The sequence below is a fragment of the Aotus nancymaae genome, unplaced genomic scaffold (genome assembly GCF_030222135.1).
Source record: "Aotus nancymaae isolate 86718 unplaced genomic scaffold, 86718_ANA_hifiasm-v0.15.2.pri h1tg000003l, whole genome shotgun sequence".
Lineage (NCBI taxonomy): Eukaryota > Metazoa > Chordata > Mammalia > Primates > Aotidae > Aotus > Aotus nancymaae.
The window spans coordinates 28,968,815-28,988,697 of record NW_026988414.1 but is presented as its reverse complement, the minus strand read 5'-3'; positions in this window follow the sequence as shown (position 1 = coordinate 28,988,697).

Here is a 19,883-nt window from a genome sequence, read left to right as displayed (position 1 = left end):
TGTGTACTTCAATGCTTCCCCCATCTCTTTTTTTGTCTTAATTTTAAAAAAGAAACAAAGTGAGGACTGTATTAGCTCTGTAGAGCTAATGTAGAGCAACAATGTGATTTATTAGTTGAGGCATAAGGCCTTCTGCTTAGTACTCTTCAGGCTAAACATATTCAGTGCTAGTCAGTAACTGGAAGGGAAAGCTTCTTTAGGATAAAAGTCAAAAATTAATCAAACAAAATAAGTTTAACTTTTTAAAAATATTTTTTATGCCAACAAAGCAAAATAAAGAGTATGCTTTGTTTTAGAAAGGAGTTAACAAATATTTTAAGAATATTTAACTTTATCTTTATATATACATATATGTATATTCTTTTTATTGTAATTTAGGTTCTGGGGTAAGTGTGCAGATCATGCAGGATTGTTGCATAGGTACATACATAGCAATGTGATTTGCTGCCTCCATCTCCCCGTCACCTACATCGGGCACTTCTCCCCATGCTATCCCTCCCCAACCTCCCTACCCTCCACTGTCCCTCCCCTAGTCCCCCCAACAGACCCCAGTGTGTGATGCTACCCTCCCTGTGTCCATGTATTTTCATTGTTCAACACTCGCCTATGAGTAAGAACATGTGGTGTTTCATTTTCTGTTCTTGTGTCAGTTTGCTGAGAATGATGGTTTCCAGATTCATTCATGTCCCTACAAAGGACACGAACTTGCCATTTTTTATGGTTGCATAGTATTCCATGGTGTATATGTGCCACATTTTCTTTATCCAGTCTATCATCGATGGGCATTTGGGTTGGTTCCAGGTCTTTGCTATTGTAAAGAGTGCCGCAGTGAACATATGTGTGCATGTGTCTTTATAATACAACGATTTATAATTCTTTGGATATATACCCAGTAGTGAGACTGCTGGATCAAATGGAATTTCTATTTCTAGGTCCTTGAAGAATCACCACACTGTCTTCCACAATGGTTGAACTAATTTACACTCCCACCAACAGTGTAAAAGTGTTCCTATTTCTCCACATCCCCTCCAGCATCTGTTGTCTCCTGATTTTTTAATGATCGCCATTCTAACTGGCGTGAGATGGTATCTCAGTGTGGTTTTGATTTGCATTTCTCTAATGGCCAGTGAAAATGAGCATTTTCTCATATGTTTGTTGACATCATTTCTGTCTTCTTTTGAAAAGCATCTGTTCATCTCCTTTGCCCACTTTGAATGGGTTTGTTTATTTGTTTTTATCTTGAGAATCTGTTTTAGTTATTTGTAGATTCTGGATATTAACCTTTTGTCAGATGGGTAGATTGCAAAAATTTTTTCCCATTCTGTTGGTTGCTGGTTCACTCTAATGATTGTTTCTTTTGCTGTGCAGAAGCTGTGGAGTTTAATTAGATCCCATTTGTCTACTTTGGCTTTTGTTGCCAATGTTTTTTGTGTTTCAGTCATGAAGCCCTTGCCTATGCCTATGTCCTGAATGGTTTTGCCTAGGTTTTCTTCTAGGGTTTTTATGGTATTATGTCTTATGTTTAAGTCTTTAATCCATCTGGAGTTAATTTTAGTGAAAGGTGTCAGGAAGGGGTCCAGTCTCCTTTCTGCACATGGCTAGCCAGTTTTCCCACCACCATTTATTAAACAGAGAATCCTTTCCCCATTGCTTGGTTTTGTCAGGTTTGTCAAAGATAAGATAGTTATAGATGGGTGGTGTTGCCTCGAGACTTCTGTTCTGTTCCATTGGTCTATATCACTGTTTTGGTACCAGTACCATACTGTTCTGATTACGTAGCCTTATAGTATAGTTTGAAGTTAGGTAGCCTGATGCCTCCAGCTTTGTTCTTTTTGCAAAAAATGATAATGGGGATATCACCACCAATTCCACAGAAATACAAACTACTATCAAAGATTACTACAAAAACTCTGTGCACATAAACCAGTAAACCTGGAAGAAATGGATAAATTCCTAGACACTTGCACCCTCCAAAGCCTAAACCAGGAAGAAGTTGTAACCCTGAATAGACCAATAACAAGGGCTGAATTTGAGGCAGCAATTAATAGTGTACCAACCAAAGAAAGCCCAGGACCAGATGGGTTCACAGCCAAATTCTACCAGACCTACACAGAAGAGCTGGTACCGCTCCTTCTGAGATTATTCCAAACAATCCAAAAAGAGGGAATCCTTCCCAAATCATTTTATGAAACCAACATTATCCTGAGGACGAAAACCCAGCAGAGACTCAAAAAGAAAAGAAAATTTCAGGCCAATATCCATGATGAACATAGATACAAAAATCTTCAATAAAATACTGACAAACTGATTACAACAGCATATCAAAAAGCTTATCCATCACAATCAAGTAGGGTTCATCCCGGGGATGCAAGACTGGTTCAACATACCCAAGCCTATAAACGTAATCCACCACTTAAACAGACCAAAGACAAAAACCACAGGATTATCTCAATAGATTCAGAGAAGCCCTTTGACAAAATTAAACAGCCTTTTATGCTAAAAAAAACTCTCAATAAACTAGGTATTGATGGAACCTATCTCTAAATAATAAAAACTATTTACGACAAACCCACAGCCAGTATCATATCAAATGGGCAAAAGCTGGAAGCATTCCCTTTGAAATCGGGCACTACACAAGGATGCCCTCTCTCACCACTCCTATTCGATATTCTATTGGAAGTTCTAGCTAGAGCAATCAGGCAAGAAAAAGAAATAAAGCGTATTCAATTAGGAAAGGAGGAAGTGAAATTGTCTCTATTTGCAGATGACATGATTGTATATTTAGAAGACCCTATCATCTCAGCCCAAAACCTCCTGAAACTGATAAGCAACTTCAGCAAAGTCTCAGGATACAAAATTAATGTGCAGAAATCACAAGCCTTCCTATACACCAATAACAGACTTAAAGAGAGCTAAATCAAGAACGAACTGCCATTCGCAATTGCTACAAAGAGAATAAAATGCCTAGGAATACAACCAACAAGGAATGTAAAGGACCTCTTCAAGGAGAACTACAAACCACTGCTCAACGAAATAAGAGAGGACACAAATAGATGGAGAAACAGTCCATGCTCATGGTTGGGAAGAATCAACATTGTAAAAATGGCCATACTGCCCAAAGTAATTTATAGATTCAATGCTATCCCCATCAAGCTACCAATGACCGTCTTCACAGAACTGTAAAAAACTACCTTAAACTTCATATGGAACCAAAAGAGAGCCCACATAGCCAAGACAATCCTAAGCAAAAATATAGAAATTATTAATAAAAATTTGGTTTAGTTGACTATGAAAAATACTAACAGCTTTCTAAAGGATAATTGACATACAACAAATTTCACATATTAAATGTATAAAATTTGCTAAGTTTTGACATTTGTATACATATTTTGTAATTATCAGGATAATCAATGTAATAAACTCATCCATTATCCTAAAAAGTTTTCTTATACTCCTTTGTAATTCCATTCCCCTGCCCGTCTCCTTCCCAGGTAATTACTGAATTCCTTTCTGTCATCAAATATTAGTTTACATCTCCCAGACTATCACACAAATGGAACTACACATATGCATTTTTTGTCTGACTTTTTGCACTCAGGATTGTTATTTTGAGATTAATCTATATTGTTGCCTATATCAATAATTCATTCCTCTTCATTGTTGAGTTTCATTGTATGCATATATCACAAGTTGTTTATTTATGTACCTGTTAATAAACATTGGGTTGTTTCCAATTTTACTCATTTTGAACTATACCTGTCATGGACTATCCTGGCAAGTAAGGAAACTGAATTGTAAATGTCTCTAGCACAGAGCTTTGAGTCTCACTTGCAAATTTAGCTGCCTAGTAGAAATAATCTATAGATTAATTAGGAATTCAAAATGATTTTTTAGATGTTTTTTAACATTTAATTTTACAAGGAAGCATTTATTTTTACCATATATAAGTTACCATTGTAATATGTAGATTTTTATAATTGTTTTGCACATTTTAGTGTACAAAAATAAAAATAAAAAGCACCTGTGTTTCTACAGCCAATAATTAACAAACATCGTTTTTGTTTGTTTCAGATATTTTGGTAACAAAACAGAAGAAATACAGTTAGCATTTTTATATGTCAACACTGAATGACCTGGAAAAGAAATTTAAAACATAATTCCATTTACAATAACTACAAATAAAATAACGTGTCACAGGATAAACCTAACCAAAGAAGTGAAAAGTTTCTACCTAGAAAACTATAAATCATTGATAAAATATATTGAAGAGGACACACAAAAAGGAAAGTCTTCATGGACTGGAATAATCAATATTGCTAAAATGTTCGTACTTTCAGAACAATCTTCAGATTCAGTTCAACCTCTATCAGGATACCAATGACAGTCTTCGCAGAAACGGAAGAAACAATCCTAAAATTCACATAGAACTGCAAAAGATCCAGAAGTGACAAAGAAATCTCGAGTCAAAAGAACAAAGCTGTAGGCATTATATCTCACTTTGAATTGTACTACAAAGTTATAGTCTTCAAAACAGCATGGTATTGGCGTAAAGCAGACACAAAATCAAACGGAATGGAATAGAGAACCAAGAAATAAATCTTGCTTTTACTCTGAACTCATTTTTGACAAAGATGTCTGAAACGTATATTGGGAAAAGGACAGTCTCTTCAATAAATAGTGCTGAGAAAACGGAATTTCTACATGAAGAAGAACAAAACTAGACCCTTATCTCTCACTATACATAAAAATCAAATGAAAAGGAATTAAAGACTTAAAGCTAAGTCTCTAAGTCTTTAAAAAACTATACAACTATTAAAAGAAAACATGGGGGAAACATTCCAGGATGGTGGTCTAAGCAAAAATTTATTAAGACCTCAAAGCATAAGCACAAAGCAAAAATAAAGAAATGGAATTAACTCACATTAAAAAGCTTCTACACAACAAAGAAAATAATAAACAAAGTCAGGAAATATCCCACGGAATGAGAGAAAATATTTTCAAACTATTCATCTGATGAGGGATTAATTACCAAAATATATAAGGAACTCAAACAACTCAATAGGAAAAAAAAATCATCTGATTTAAAAATAGGTGAAGAATCTGAGTAGACATTTTTCAAAAGAAGATATACAAGTGGCCTACAGATATATGAAAAATGCTCAACATCATATATCATCAGATAAATAAGAATTAAAACAAGATGAAGAAATTATCTCACCCCTGTTAAATGGCTTTTATTCAAAAGATAGGCAATAACAAATGCTGCTGAGAATGTGGGGAAGGGGGAACCATCGTACATCGTGTGGGAATGTAAATTAGTAGAGCCACTGTAGAAAACAGTATGGGTGTTCCTCAAAAAACTAAAAATACAACTATCATATGGTACAGCCATCCCACTGCTAGGTATATATCCAAAAGAATGTAAAATAATTAAAAGAGTGCAATTGGAATGTTCCTAACACAAAGAAAGAATAAACACTTGGGGTAATGGCTACCCTGATTACACTGATTTGTTCAATTCACATTGTATTCTTGTATGAAAATATCACATGCACCCTATAAATATGTACAACTATTATATACAACTATTAATAATTAAAAATTTTAAAATAGGCTTAAATGTATCTAAATATATTATCTTTTAAAATACCAAAATAAAAGCAAAAGGCAAAACATAGGTTGGAAGCTATATTAATAAAACATGTTTTAAAAAAAGATTGAGATACTTAATTGACAGACTACTACAAAAACAGGAAAAATAATTTTTTGAGTATTTCAGACTTTTGGTTGGTAATATTAAGTCTGCATTACTTTTCTACATTAAACAATTCCAAAATTTCCTTTTCCTCTTTCACTTTCACTTCCTTTTTCTCTTCCTTGTTCCCTTTTCCTGTCTTTCCTTTTCTTTCCCTTAAGTTTCCTTTAAGGACAATCCAATTTTAAAGGCATGATCTGCAGCACAGCAGAAGTTGTTGCTGAATGCCTTCTATTCCTGCCTCCTCTTGCAGCAAGGACTCATACTGGAGTACATAAGCCTAAGCTGTGTGAGCAGGTAATCAAGGGGAAAGCCTGGCAAGAGGGTTCAAATACCAAGTAAATTCATGGAACCAACTCAATATGAACAGAACTGAGAAATTCCACGTGTGTGCAAAATTTTTTGATGAATGGGATGTTTACATAATTTCAAAGCATATCTTTCCTGTAATATTTGATAATTATAAAAAAAGAAGAGAGAAAGTTTACAGTTGAAAAAACTGAAATATAGCAATGTTATCTGGTGAGTAAGAGGATAAATTGAAAGTGTATGCCAGCTGGTAAGATACAATGAGAAGGACATAGAAACACTACTGTAATATTTTTGCTAAAGATACATGGCATGAATATAATCATGAACAAACATCAGCTAAACATCAATTAAGGAACAATCTGCAAAATAACCAGCCAGTAATTTTCAAACTCCAAGAAGTTTGAGACTAGAGAAAAAACAAAATGGCATCTAAATATAATGAATATGAAAACAAAGATTGATAAGTGGGGCTTAATTAAACTAAAGAACTTCTGCACACCAAAAGAAAATATCAACAGAGGTAAGATACCCCACAGAATGAGAGAAAATATTTGCAAACTATGCATTTGACAAAGGTCTAATACTCAGAATCTATAAGGAACAATTCAATAAGCAAAAGCCAAATAACCTCATTAAAAAGTAGGCAAAGAACACGAACACACAATTCTCAAAAGAAGACATACAAGTGGCAAACAAATATATGAAAAAAATGCTCAAGATAGTTAATCATGAGAGGAATGCAAATGAAACCATGAAATACTATCTCATAGCAGTCAGCATAGCTATTATTAAAAAGTCAAAAAGTAATAGATGCTGGTGAGAGTAGACAAATGCTGTTGGTGGGAAAGTAAATTAGTTTGGTCACTGTGGAAAATAGTTTAGAGATTTCTCAAATAACTGAAAACAGAACTACTGTTCAACTCAGCAATTCCATTACTGATTATATATCCAAAACAAAATAAATCATTCCACCAAAAGGTGCATTGACTTTTATGTTCATTTTAGCACTATTCACAATAGTAAAGACATAGAACCAACCTGCTTGCCCATCGACAGTGGATTGGATAAAGAAAATGGGGTACATATACACCATGGAATACCACACAGCCATAAAAACAATGAAATTACATCCTTTACAGCAACATGGATGGAGCTGGAAGGCATTGTCCTAAATGAATTAACACAGGAATGGAAAACTAAATACCACATATTCTCGCTTATAAGTGGAAACTAAACATTGGATACACAGGGACATAAAGATGGAAATAATAGACACTGGGGAACTATTAGAAGGGGAAGATAAGGAAGGGAACAAGGGATTAAAAATTACCTATTTGGTACTGCAATCATTACCTGGTGATAGGATCATTTGTACCCCAAATCTTAGCATCACATGTAACAAACCTGCACATATACCCCTTATTCTAAAATAAAAGTTGAAATTATTTTAAAAAATTAAATTGATAAAATAAATGCTACAAATGATTCTGGATTAGATCATTTTCCAATGATATTATTGAAAGACTTCATGAAATTTAAATTGGGTCTGGGAATTATGTGCTAGTAATGTATCAGTGTTAATTTTGATTGTTACATCAATTGGTCTCTCTTTTTTCTTTCTTTTTTTTGATTTTTCTTTTTTAAGAGAATGCCCTGTTTCTAGGAAAAACATCCTATAGTATTTGCAGATGATGCGGCAAGTCTGCTATCGACTCTTAAATAGTTTGAAAAAGAATATTCTTTATAGTGTACTTTTAAATTTCTATAGGTTTGTGACAGCTTTATATTTTTAAAATTAAAGAAGTATTTAAATAAAGAAAAATAGAAATGCTATTAAAATTGTGATATTATAAAAAAGCAAGCAGAATAGAGTTAAATATATGACATTTTAAATATATTTTAATCAAAGGTAAACATTAAACAATATCATTACCCTTTATAGTTACCTAAATGAATTGTTGAAGCAATTTAATGATTTATAATTATGGTATCTAAATAGTTCAAATAATAATCTGCTTATATATGTTTAAATTTATTACATAGTCAACGAGTTTCTCTCATATATCCTGAATAATCCTTATTAATTTCTTTTCAATGAATAAGTTATGCCTGATTTAGTTAAACAAATACCTTAACCATCATAAATTAATGCAGACCATGCACTTAATATTCACAGTGAATTTCATTTCAGAGAAAAATGCACTGATGGATTAAAAATGTTCCAAGCAAGAAAAGTAATTTCAAAATCTCTTATTAATATATTACATACAATTACTTCCTTCAGTCCATAGCATTTTGCCTATTAGAGAACGTCTATAAATAAATTATAAAGAGCCAACGTGTCAGGCAAATGTTAAGGATATAGCATTTTTTAGTGATTTTTGCACGAAATTAGAAGGAATAGATTCGGATTAAAGTTATGAGTACTTGGACAAATTTTTTTTTTTTTTTTTAATTCTTAACCTCATTCCAAGAGCATAAATAAATTTAATATGTATCCTTCCTCCACATGGAGTATTGTACTTAATGTCTTCTCATGTGAATTTTTAAATTTCTATGAGGATAGAGGGAGTTTTCCCTTGAAGACTTAGGGCACACATATTGTCACTTAACTTGAAGAGAGTTCATATTTGGATGGGAATACAAAGACTAAGGGAAAAATGTTCCAACCCAAAGTTGGGGGAAACTCTTGTCCATGGGCCTCATGGAGTGAAGTTCAAATTTTTTGACAGCGACAGTCTTGTTGTTGCTTTGAGTTTCAGGAGAAATGTCCTACTCCATATACTCCAGACAATATCTCTCTGACTAGGCAGGGCCACACCTGTCCAGGATCCCTAAAGGTGAGGTGGGGCCTACGGACTGCAAGAGGAGCCCAGGTTATAGGACTTGTACTTCCTCTGCATCATCTCTGAAATTTTTTTTTTTTTTTTTGAGACGGAGTTTCACATTTGTTACCCAGGCTGGAGTGCAATGGCGCGATCTCGGCTCACCGCAACCTCCGCCTCCTGGGTTCAGGCAATTCTCCTGCCTCAGCCTCCTGAGTAGCTGGGACTACAGGCACGCGCCACCGTGCCCAGCTAATTTTTTGTATTAGTAGAGACGGGGTTTCACCATGTTGACCAGGATGGTCTCGATCTCTTTGACCTCGTGATCCACCCGCCTCGGCCTCCCAAAGTGCTGGGATTACAGGCTTGAGCCGCCGCGCCCGGCCCTCATCTCTGAAATTTTAATGATATCCTACTGTGAGTCATAATCTCATCTTACCAATTACTGTAGTGAAATGAGAATAGGATCTATATAGTTGAAATGAAACTTCTACATGGAAAGCAGTAGCATCCTAGGAAATGGCATGTATCAAAAAGCTGAAGGAGGTTACCAACATCAAGAATTGATTAGAGATAACACTGATACCAGCAATCTAGAAACAAACATTTAGACAATATGACACATAACAGCTAGAATAGACTTGCAGAGCAAATAAAATTCTCCAGACATTCTCATGTATACTTTTATTAGGATCCTGAGGAAATACTGGACTTTTTGCTAGAAGATGGATCCTTGGTGATTTATATTTGTGGTATTCATGAGAATAAGATTTCACAAGCTCATGAAGACTGGTAATCTCCAGGTAAAATTTTGAAAGGAAAAGCTAGCTATACATGCATATTGAAATCAATGTATTCAATGTACTATAGGTGAAGTTCTGAAAATAAAATGTGTCATCCTCCCAAAAAGAAAACACCAAAGCATGTCACACAATGGTAAGAGCCAGGGGAAAATTAAATTTTATGTGAGAATTCATCTTCATTCAGGACTCCATTGCAATGACTAAATATTCTAGTGAGTAAAGTAACACTTCTCCTTTTCCACTGCTCTCTTATATAAGACAAAATACTTGAAGTGTTTCTCCAAGGGCCCTGGAATTATCTATCATTGTAGTACAATATTCCCAAATGTAGAATCAACAGATAAAATTAAATGACCTTCATCATTAAAAACAGACACTCACTTTAAATTATAAAACTTAAGGAAAATTATTCATATTTAGTGCAGTCCTGAGGACATTCTATAAATACTAGCTGAGATAAGTCTTTTCAAGACCACTCTCTTGGAGGAAAATAATTTTTACACAGAATAACACACTTAATTGTTTTTTTAAAGTAACTGTTTATTGTAAACAGGCTCTTTTCTATGGGTCATAGGAAAGTTTTTCTTCTAGAATTTTTTTTAACATTCCCTGGTGGTTTTGGCATAATGTAGAGTCAATTTCAAGTTTTTTTCACCTGTAAGTCACTACAATAATGCAGATCCAACTCACAGCATAGATTAGCTGTAGGTGAGTAAAGATTGTTAGTAGTTGTGTTGATCCTCAGCCTTCCTTTTAGAAAATGACAATGCTACTAACAGTGAATAAAGATGGAAGTGAAAAATCAGCAGTCAGAGTACAGGCTTACTGATATATCATATGTTGACAAGGTCAATAAATATAGGAGGAGCATATTGATTGTGCTCCCCAATTTTCTCTTGTGCCTTCCAATAAGGAAGGTCATATCCAATGTACTATGTCGCACACTAACCTGTAACACTGTAACATCCTTAAATACAGATTTGACATGCTACACTGCAGTTAGTTCCAGAGAGGTCTGGTAAGGATACGATCGCCACAGTAGTTAGGTAGAATAATATGAACACTATCACGTCCAGCCTTTTAGATTCTGTTGTTGAAACTGTTAAAAAAATTACATCTCTACTATGTTCATATTTGCTACGCATATGGAAGCCTAAAAAGGTTTGGAATAACCACTCATATAGTAGGATAAAGTGGCAAATGTATGTTGTCTGCTGATTCAAAGTTCTTCCAATTGTAAGGTTTTTAAATATCAACTCAGAAATGGGACATTAATCATTTCAAATTGCAAATATTCACTACATTATTCAACATCCACTTTATGTTAACATGTTGAAAAGTCGTGATCACTAGAGTTCACTCTAGAATTAAAAATAATGCAACTACAGAAAGCCTTTTGTTTGTAGAGTTTAGGAGGAGACATTAAATCATAGGTAAATAATTTTATCTGAGATTCATGAAGCTTTTAGAAGACGAAACAACCATAGTCACAATTAATTTCAAATACTGAAACACATATTTTTGAATACACAAAAATAAAGTCAAATCCTATCCTGGAGTGGTAGATCCGTATACATTAGGTAGCCAACCTGCTCTCAAGGACATAAATGTTCTGCTATGGCTGTATATATAAACCATTATGAGGGTAGAACATATAAGCTTTTTCTCAGAGGCTAATTCAACCTATTAAAGGCCCTGGGAATTTATGTCAGATTACAAACAAAAAAGGGATCCTGTTTGTGAAGGAATAATTTCCTTAACCATTGGAAGCAACTAGAAGTTTAATAAGGTCACCCACAGGGAATTTCTCAAGTATTAACATGGCAAATAAACTTCAAATACAGTAATGCCTGGTTTATAGTTTATGGTTATTTCCAAAACGTAAAGAAATATATTTAATAAACACATAATGACACCTTAGGCAAAAGAGATAGGTGTCATCTTCCATATTGAAAGAGTAAAGCATGCTGGAGAAAAATGCAGTAAGATGGAAAGTAAGTTATTAAATAGTCAATAATAACTGACAGAAAGGTACCGAATAGCAACCTAAAAAGCAATGACTCACAGAAAAATGGGTTTTAAAAATGATTCTTCAGACTTATGGGATAGATACTGGACTATTTGCTGTCATACCAAATTTGTACTCAGAATGTTGTTTAGATGTTGACAGAAATGGGGCCCCCATATGACTTACTTAAATTATTGATCTTGAGTGCAGGCTTGGTCTTGATAACATTCCATTCATGTATGGACTCATGTATGTATCATTTAATCCAATGAAAACATCTATATAGATTCTCCTTTAAAATTCATGCCATATGTTAATGCTTATCACCACCTTCACCAAAACCCCTCCTAGCCAATCTATCATCTACACTTGAACTATTGCAATACAGCAAATTCTCTTTGCTTTCTTCTTACACCCCACTTTATTTCTCTTATGGCCTTTTATACACAACTAATATTTTAAGATAATAAATCAGATTACAGTACATACCCAGCCCAAATAGTTTTATTCCTTTTTACCTTTAAAAAGTAACTCAAATAACCTAATTTCTGCCGAATGACGTACCACTCTCTCTGATATTCTCTCCACTCTAGTAATACAAAATTTCTTGTTATTTCTCAAAGGCACCTAGTAAGGGTTTTATGCTTGTGCTACTCCCTGCATTGTCTCTTCTCAGATTTTCCTGTGGATTTTACCTTCAAATGACCCAAAACTCTACTCAAATAATCTCACTGGAATAGATTTCCCATCATTCTCTTTACTTTTTATTTTCTTACAGAGCACATATTATTTTTTCTTTTTTTACCTTTGTGGTAACTTTTTCATTTTTCCTGAAATTTTAAATTTAAAAAAAGTGAAAGAGAAGTTCAAGGAATTCCTCAATGTCCTTACTCAGATTCACCATTTATATTTTGTCCATTTGTAATTTTCTTTCTATATCTATATCAAAAAAAAAGGAATTTCATGTTTATTACTTTCTAACTGTGATCCATATTTAAATTGTGGAAATTGTCATAATAATGTCCATTATATTTTTAAAACTTCACAATCTAATTCTGAATCATCCATTTAATTATCTTGTCTCTTAATTCATTTGAAAGACTGCACAGTTTATATGGATAGGTCCTTTGTTGTTGTTGTTGTTGTTGTTGACTGCTAATCCCAGTGCTTAAAACCGGAGAGGTATCATAGAGCTAGAATCAAAAGCAGGGCCACTGGAACCCTGGCTTCATTTTACTACCTTGCCACTGCGTAATATATGGAAGGTGACATAAAGTCACTGTGCCTCAATTTTCTCATTTCCAATAGGGAAAACATTAGTACTCATTTCTTAGGGCTGTTACATAATAGAATGAGTATTGTGTGTTAAATGTTATAGTCCTTGGCATATAGTAAAACTTACATATCATTGAATAAATGCAAAAGCAGATACTAGGCATTTAGCAAATATCTGCTGAATGAATAAGTTTGGTGATGTAATATATTAGTAGACTGCATAAGAATCTCAGTTGCTTACAAAAAAAATTTAAAAGGATGAACCTGATCATTGATGTGGAGGGAGGAGAAATTGACTATACAGGCATTCAATGAGCCAAGATAATAGAGGCTTTGCCATTGTCTATGAATAACTTTCTATTTACTCTAGATATCAACGTCCCACCTGTATATGAGAAAAGAGAGAAGAGAAAAAATGAAGAATCCCATGGAAGGTTTTCATGGACTAAGACTATAATAAGAATAAATACATTTTATGCATTCTTCACCGGTCAGAACTAAGTCACATGCAACACCAAGTTGTGAAAGAAGATGGTGAATATAGTCTACTTACGAGTCCAGAAATAACACAAAATTATTGTGGTGAACAACTATGCAGACCCCAACACCACAAATAATTTGATTAAAGAATTAACAAAAGTTACAACTTATATTTATTAAATTATACAAATACAGGATGGTAGAAACTCTGAATATATATTGACAATTACAACTATTAAAATATCGGATTCCTGTAAGTAACTATAAATTATTTTCTTCATAATGATGACTTAGTGCTGAGTAATCAAAGAGAATACAAAAGCTGAAGTAGTAAGAAGTAAATGGTAATATCTTCGGGAAATGGTGAGTGATACAATGTAACATGAGTCATAGGATAAATAAAAGCATTTATTGTGGAAGGAAAGTAGACAGGTACGTAGGTAGGTAGATAGATAGATATTAATATATATCAAATTGTGTCAACATTTTTTTTTCTAGTAAAAAAGTGTAAAACAGTTTGTACAAATTCTCTTTTTGACTTTAGTTAGGCTTCTAGACACTCTTGCCATCTATCCATCAAAAATGTTCTTGTCAGGGTTACTGTGCTAAAGTAAATGGACAATTTTTAGACATACTTATCTAAAAAATATATCCAAATCATGATGACAGTGGTCACTGCAATAATAAACAATGATGAATCCATTATATGATATGTAGTGTGATCATCAGTAAGTCTAAATTTGTATGCCCTGCAAATATTAGGAGAAAAACACCTTTATTCTGTCCTTCTTGGTAATGCAAATAGATAGAACGGCTACTCTGGGGTAGGAATAACAGCCTTGGTTTTTCTGTCAAGTATAGGGCACATTTCCCTTCATGTAAAACCAGATGCAATTAATATTATGTGGTTCTAGTAATTGAGTATCATTGAGGTAAGAAATGGGCATATATTTGGGATTGGAAAAATGAAAGAACAAAAGCCCACTTTATCTTTGACTTTTTAAGAAATTTCAATTACTCTGAAAAATTTCAAAATATAAAATTACAACAATTCACCCTATTGGTTTAGTCTGATCATATTCTATTAAAAAATAATGATGATGATGCAATTAGTATGTGTTATCATTAAAAACTAAAGTGAAAATTGTGGGTATATCATTTTGTTGTTGCAAACCATAGGAAATATACAGGCACAAAAAAGAATTCTCACAGTTTAAAAATTCCTAATATTCTTTCTGGTAAGGAAAGCCCTTCCTATTTTATCAATTAAAATACTGAGGTAATTATTAAAGCAAAAGTTGCTTGATGTTGTTTTTCTGAATCTCAGCTCGTATTTTTAAATAACTAAAAATGATTCATCAATGTCTACTTTCTCCAACTAACCTTGTCTCTCTTGCTCATACTGATAAGCCTCATATCTAGCCTGTTAACTGATTTGAGCTCAGATTTATGCCCTGAATGGCCCCATTAACCAGGTTGAAGTTTTAATCTCATGAGGCTAATGCCATTTGGGACACCGTAGGTAGAAGACTTTGTAACAGAAAAAAGTGACAGAGAAACTGTTTGTGAAAAGATAATGATTGAAAAAAAAAAGGAAAGTAGAATTTCTTACGCGTTGAATGCCCCCTACAGCCTAATTAATGGGGTCATGCACCCATTTATTATGCTAATTATACTTTCCTTTTCAGTTTCTGCTCTCCTATATACAGTAATTGGTAACAATGGGTCTCTTTGTGCCCTTTATTTCTCCTGGTTAAAAATAAATGGACTATCCAGTCCTTGTAATTCAAATTAAAAGAAATGGACTATAAGTAATGTTATAATACAAGTATTATATAATCAATTTCTCCTTATCTATGGATAGATCAGATCCATTTGAGTTTTCTTTAGCAAATTAGTCTAAGTTCCTTCTCAGACAAATATTTTTAGTATGTGTTTTGAATGCACTCATATGATTTTAGCAGAAATATTATGTAAGTAAACATCAAAGTAAGTCATAAAAATTTTCTGTAATTTATTCCACTTAAATTTAAACATCCCATTTATTTTTCCCCAAAGACTCATTTTTCTAAAGCCTCTCTTTAACTTGTGTTTAATAGTTGATAAACTTGTATATATAAATAAGCTTCCATCATATCTATATTATGATGTCACTTAAATACAAGATGATTCCAACTAACGTGAAAAATCATATGCTGGAATTTAGCACAGCAACAGACACATAGAAGTGATTAGTAATTATTTTTTCAATTTCTCACAAGTACAGAATACAATTATTTCTAAGAAATTCATGTTTTTATTTGTAATTTCATTCTGAATGTATATGATCTGATTGTTTTAATTAAAGATTATTTAATCAAATGATATTTCTGATTCTTAAAAACACTAAGTCTCCATTAACCCAATGTTCACTCACTGCTGAGGCTGTCATACCAGGTTGGGCTACTTTGCCATTGTATTATTACTTGGAAGCTTCTTCAAAAGGAATTTTCATTATGCTTACTTCTTGTATGTCAACTGTATATTCCACCTTCCCAGTTTAGAGAATAGTCTCAGCTTCAGACTTCCTGTACTCTAACACAGGCTGGATGTATAGAGTAATTTTATCCCTCTAAGTTTCATTTCTATCGTTAACAAAATAATAATAATAATTTTCATAGGTTGTTATAAGGATCAACTAGACTAATTTTTATGTAATGATTACTTACACAGCACTTATTACGTGTTAGATATTTGTTACAAGTAATATCTAATTTACTTCTAAAATAGCTCTGTTATTATTCTCATTATGCCATGTCAGGAGATTGAGGCAAAGAGAGATTAAGTAGTTTGTCTAAGGTTTGACAGTTATGTTTCAATCCGGAGACTCTGTTTCCAGTCTCTGTATTTAAAGGCTGTGTCACTCATTTCTATCTGACCAAGGTGGCCTTAATGTTCCCTTAAGCTTGAGTACACTTTAGAAAGATTTCTTCCTGACTATAGCCCACTTACCTCTCTTATTTCCGCTCCCCTCCCCAGCGCCTCACCCACTGCCAGTCTTTGTGGGAGGGTGGAAGCCTAACTTTGAGAAGCGGTAGTTAGGAAATACAAGTGGCCTAATCACTGAACCAACCTGCCCCCTATAGTACTCTAGTACTTTTTCACTGGCTTACTCCTTCAAAGTTTTCCTCCTTTTTACTCACTGGAGTTGAATTCAATCTTACTGCCCTACGTAAAGCTATTGCAATAGTTCTTTTGTTATATTGTCAGGCTATGTAATTTGTGTACAAGAATGTTTATGACATTATTTAGAATTACAGAGAGCAACTATAAAGGGAGGATGGTTAAATATATCTGGACAGCGGAATCTTTTAGCCAATAAAATATGTCTAAAGAATATTTCAGCTATTAAAACATCCTCAACTCTGTGTTGAGCATGTCCCAATTATGTAAATGTATACATACACGTAAAGCCCCTCCTTGACCACATACTTCAGCCTGCTTAATCAACTTCTCCCACTGCTAATAATTTTTCACCTCACTGGTACTTATGATCACTTGACCTGTTTATTTCCCTGTATCCTTAAGTGTTTTGCTACATTCACTTCACTATCAAATTTGGATTCACCTAATATAGCTTGACTAAATACTAGTGTTTCAAATTATAAATGGAAACATTTGTCAGAACACAGCTGGGGAAGACTGAATAGCCATCAGAATAACATCAATGGAAACACATTATCAACCTTAAAATGGTCCTTAACACACACACGATATGCTAATATTTTTCTGGTCACTTTTCTCACTTTTCCAATTTATGGAAATTTATATTATTTCTGCCTTTAACAATTTATGTCATTTCTGCCTTTCTTTTTCCCAGCTAATTTTAAATCATGAAGGAAATATATCTTCTCTTTATTAAAGGCCATTTTCCCAAGTTCCCTTGAAAACCCATTCCTTCCCAGATTCTTACTCTGTCATCCTTTTTTTCCTAATGAATCTTCTGCTTCCTCCTCTCCACTGAAAGCTTTTCTGTAGAATTAGATTTCTCTCCTTTCACTTCCATTTACTTCTTAACCTGTTTCAATCATCTGGCCAAACCCCGAACTTTTTCATAAAACTATCTTGATATATTTACCAACAATTTACAATGGAAACTCACTTGTTACCTTACTTAATTTTCAACTGCCTCTAAAAGAGTTGACTATAAACTCTATTTTGAAGTTTTCTCTTTGTCCTCAAAGATAATAAATTCTCCTAGTTTTATTTCTACACCTCTCACAGTTCCGTCTCTTTCTCTTTTGCTTTCAGGAGTCTGCTATCTCAGAATGCAAGTGTATGCCCTCTTTTCATCATTTTCACTCTTTTCTTATTCAGTCTAGCATGAATTGCTTTAAATGCCTTGTACTTGCTGACCTCTTCCTTGTCCTCTCTTTAGAGTTTCAGACTGTATGTACAACCACCTAGGAAGCATCTTCACTTGGCCAGGCAAGATTCTTGAATAAAGTATTCTTTGTCCACTTAACTCCCTTCTGGTACATTTATCTCTGCAATAAATCATATAGCCTGTTATATAATAAATGCTCCAAACATATTAACTACTGTGATCAATTCATTTCACATGGAAATATTATTGTGTTTGCTTCTCAATATTCTTCACAGACCATGATTTCCTGTTAAAAGTCCCTGTCTTTTAAATGTTTTCTGATAAATAGCTGTCACTGAAAATAAGGTGCCCATAACTGAAAGCATTACTCAAAATGTCTCAGAGAAGCAGAGGAGAAAAAAGATTCGTTCTGCTGCCCCACTTCTAAAGATTGTATTCCAATTAATACATGCTTAGCCACATTACTATTTCTTAACATTGAATGTATGCTCAACTAAATTCCTAAGGCTATTTTTTATATTTGTCCCTACTCAGCCCTGGTTTCCAAACTTTAAATATATCGATAGTGAGTAAATGGCTTTCTTGCAACTGCATCCAACTGTGTGCAATCACAGGCATCACAGAATCAATGTATAAATTCAGCACATAAAACCCTTACTGTAAAAACAAGTTAAAAGCTAAAAGGTGGAAAATATTTTATTTTAGACTGAGAGGGACAATTAAAATGAGGCTTAATTTTGTATTCAAGCAAGAGATAGGCCCCTGTGGTAATTCTTTTTATTCTTCAGTACCATCCAAATCTTAGAACAACTAAATCTAGAGGAAAAAAAACATGGCTTGCTATATTCTGAATTAGAGGTGAGTTGCCTGTGATACAAAGAGACTGAAAAACTCCCCTGATACCCTATAAATCTTAAATTCTTACCTGCTTGACTACAAAATTTTCTCAATTTGTAAAGGTGGCTAATCATAACATAATAGCACAGACACAATAATTAAATTAGACAATTTGTGTGAGGTATGTATACTTATAATAAATATCACTTTCTTCCCTCACCACCAAATAAGCCCTTTATCCATGGTTCCTCTAACAATACCTCACTCTAAGAATTGTGGTTAGACCTTATGTCAGGATTTCTAGTGTCATAACTCCTCAAATCACCTTTAGAAGGTAATTTTAAAATGTAATTAAAATTGCTAATAAGAACTTTCTTTCAAAAACAAAGTGTGACAGCATGATAGATACACTTCTTAGCCTATAAACTAAACAACTAGTAAAACAGTGCATTGATACAGGATTATGAATAAAACACACGTGTGAGAGACAACTAGAGTGGAATACTTCTCATTGCATTTCTACAGTGGAATATTGAGTCCCATGTTTCTAATGTGCAGTATGTGGTATTCTTAGTGCTGTCGCTTTGTATGCAATGTGTCATTTTCCTTCTCCTGGCTACCTTTAAAATCTTTGTTGCTGCTACATTTATCATAACTTTTTCACAATTTGATTTTGTTCAGCCTTGGAAAGGTGTGTGTGTGTGTGTGTGCGCGCAAGTGCAATTGTGTGATTTTTTTTTTAAATCATATTTTGTTCCCAGTCACAGGTAGTTGTCTCTCATACATACACAGATCCTTACTAAGTTGAAAAATCACAAGGAATCCTCCACTGACGCCATCCTCTTTCTCTATTTCTCTCTCTCTTTGAATCTACCTTCTCTCTAGGACTCTGCTATGCAAACGCTGCCTGTTTTTACCTTCCTAACCTCTAGTGTGGATCTGCAATTCTACCAGAACACAGGATTTTTTTGAGGATCCATCTTCTCTGCACTCCAGTCTGCAAACTATCCACAAACAGTAAACTAGGAAACCGCAGGGTTCCTCTCATTTTTATTCCATTTACCAAACATGACAGTCCTACAGTACCTGTTGTCCAATGACTAAAAGAGGTGGATCTGTATCCTCTTCCTCAATCGTGACATGATGAATTTCACATTACCTATTATTTATTTATTTGGAAACTTTTGTATTAGGTACATATATATTTAAAAATGACATGTCT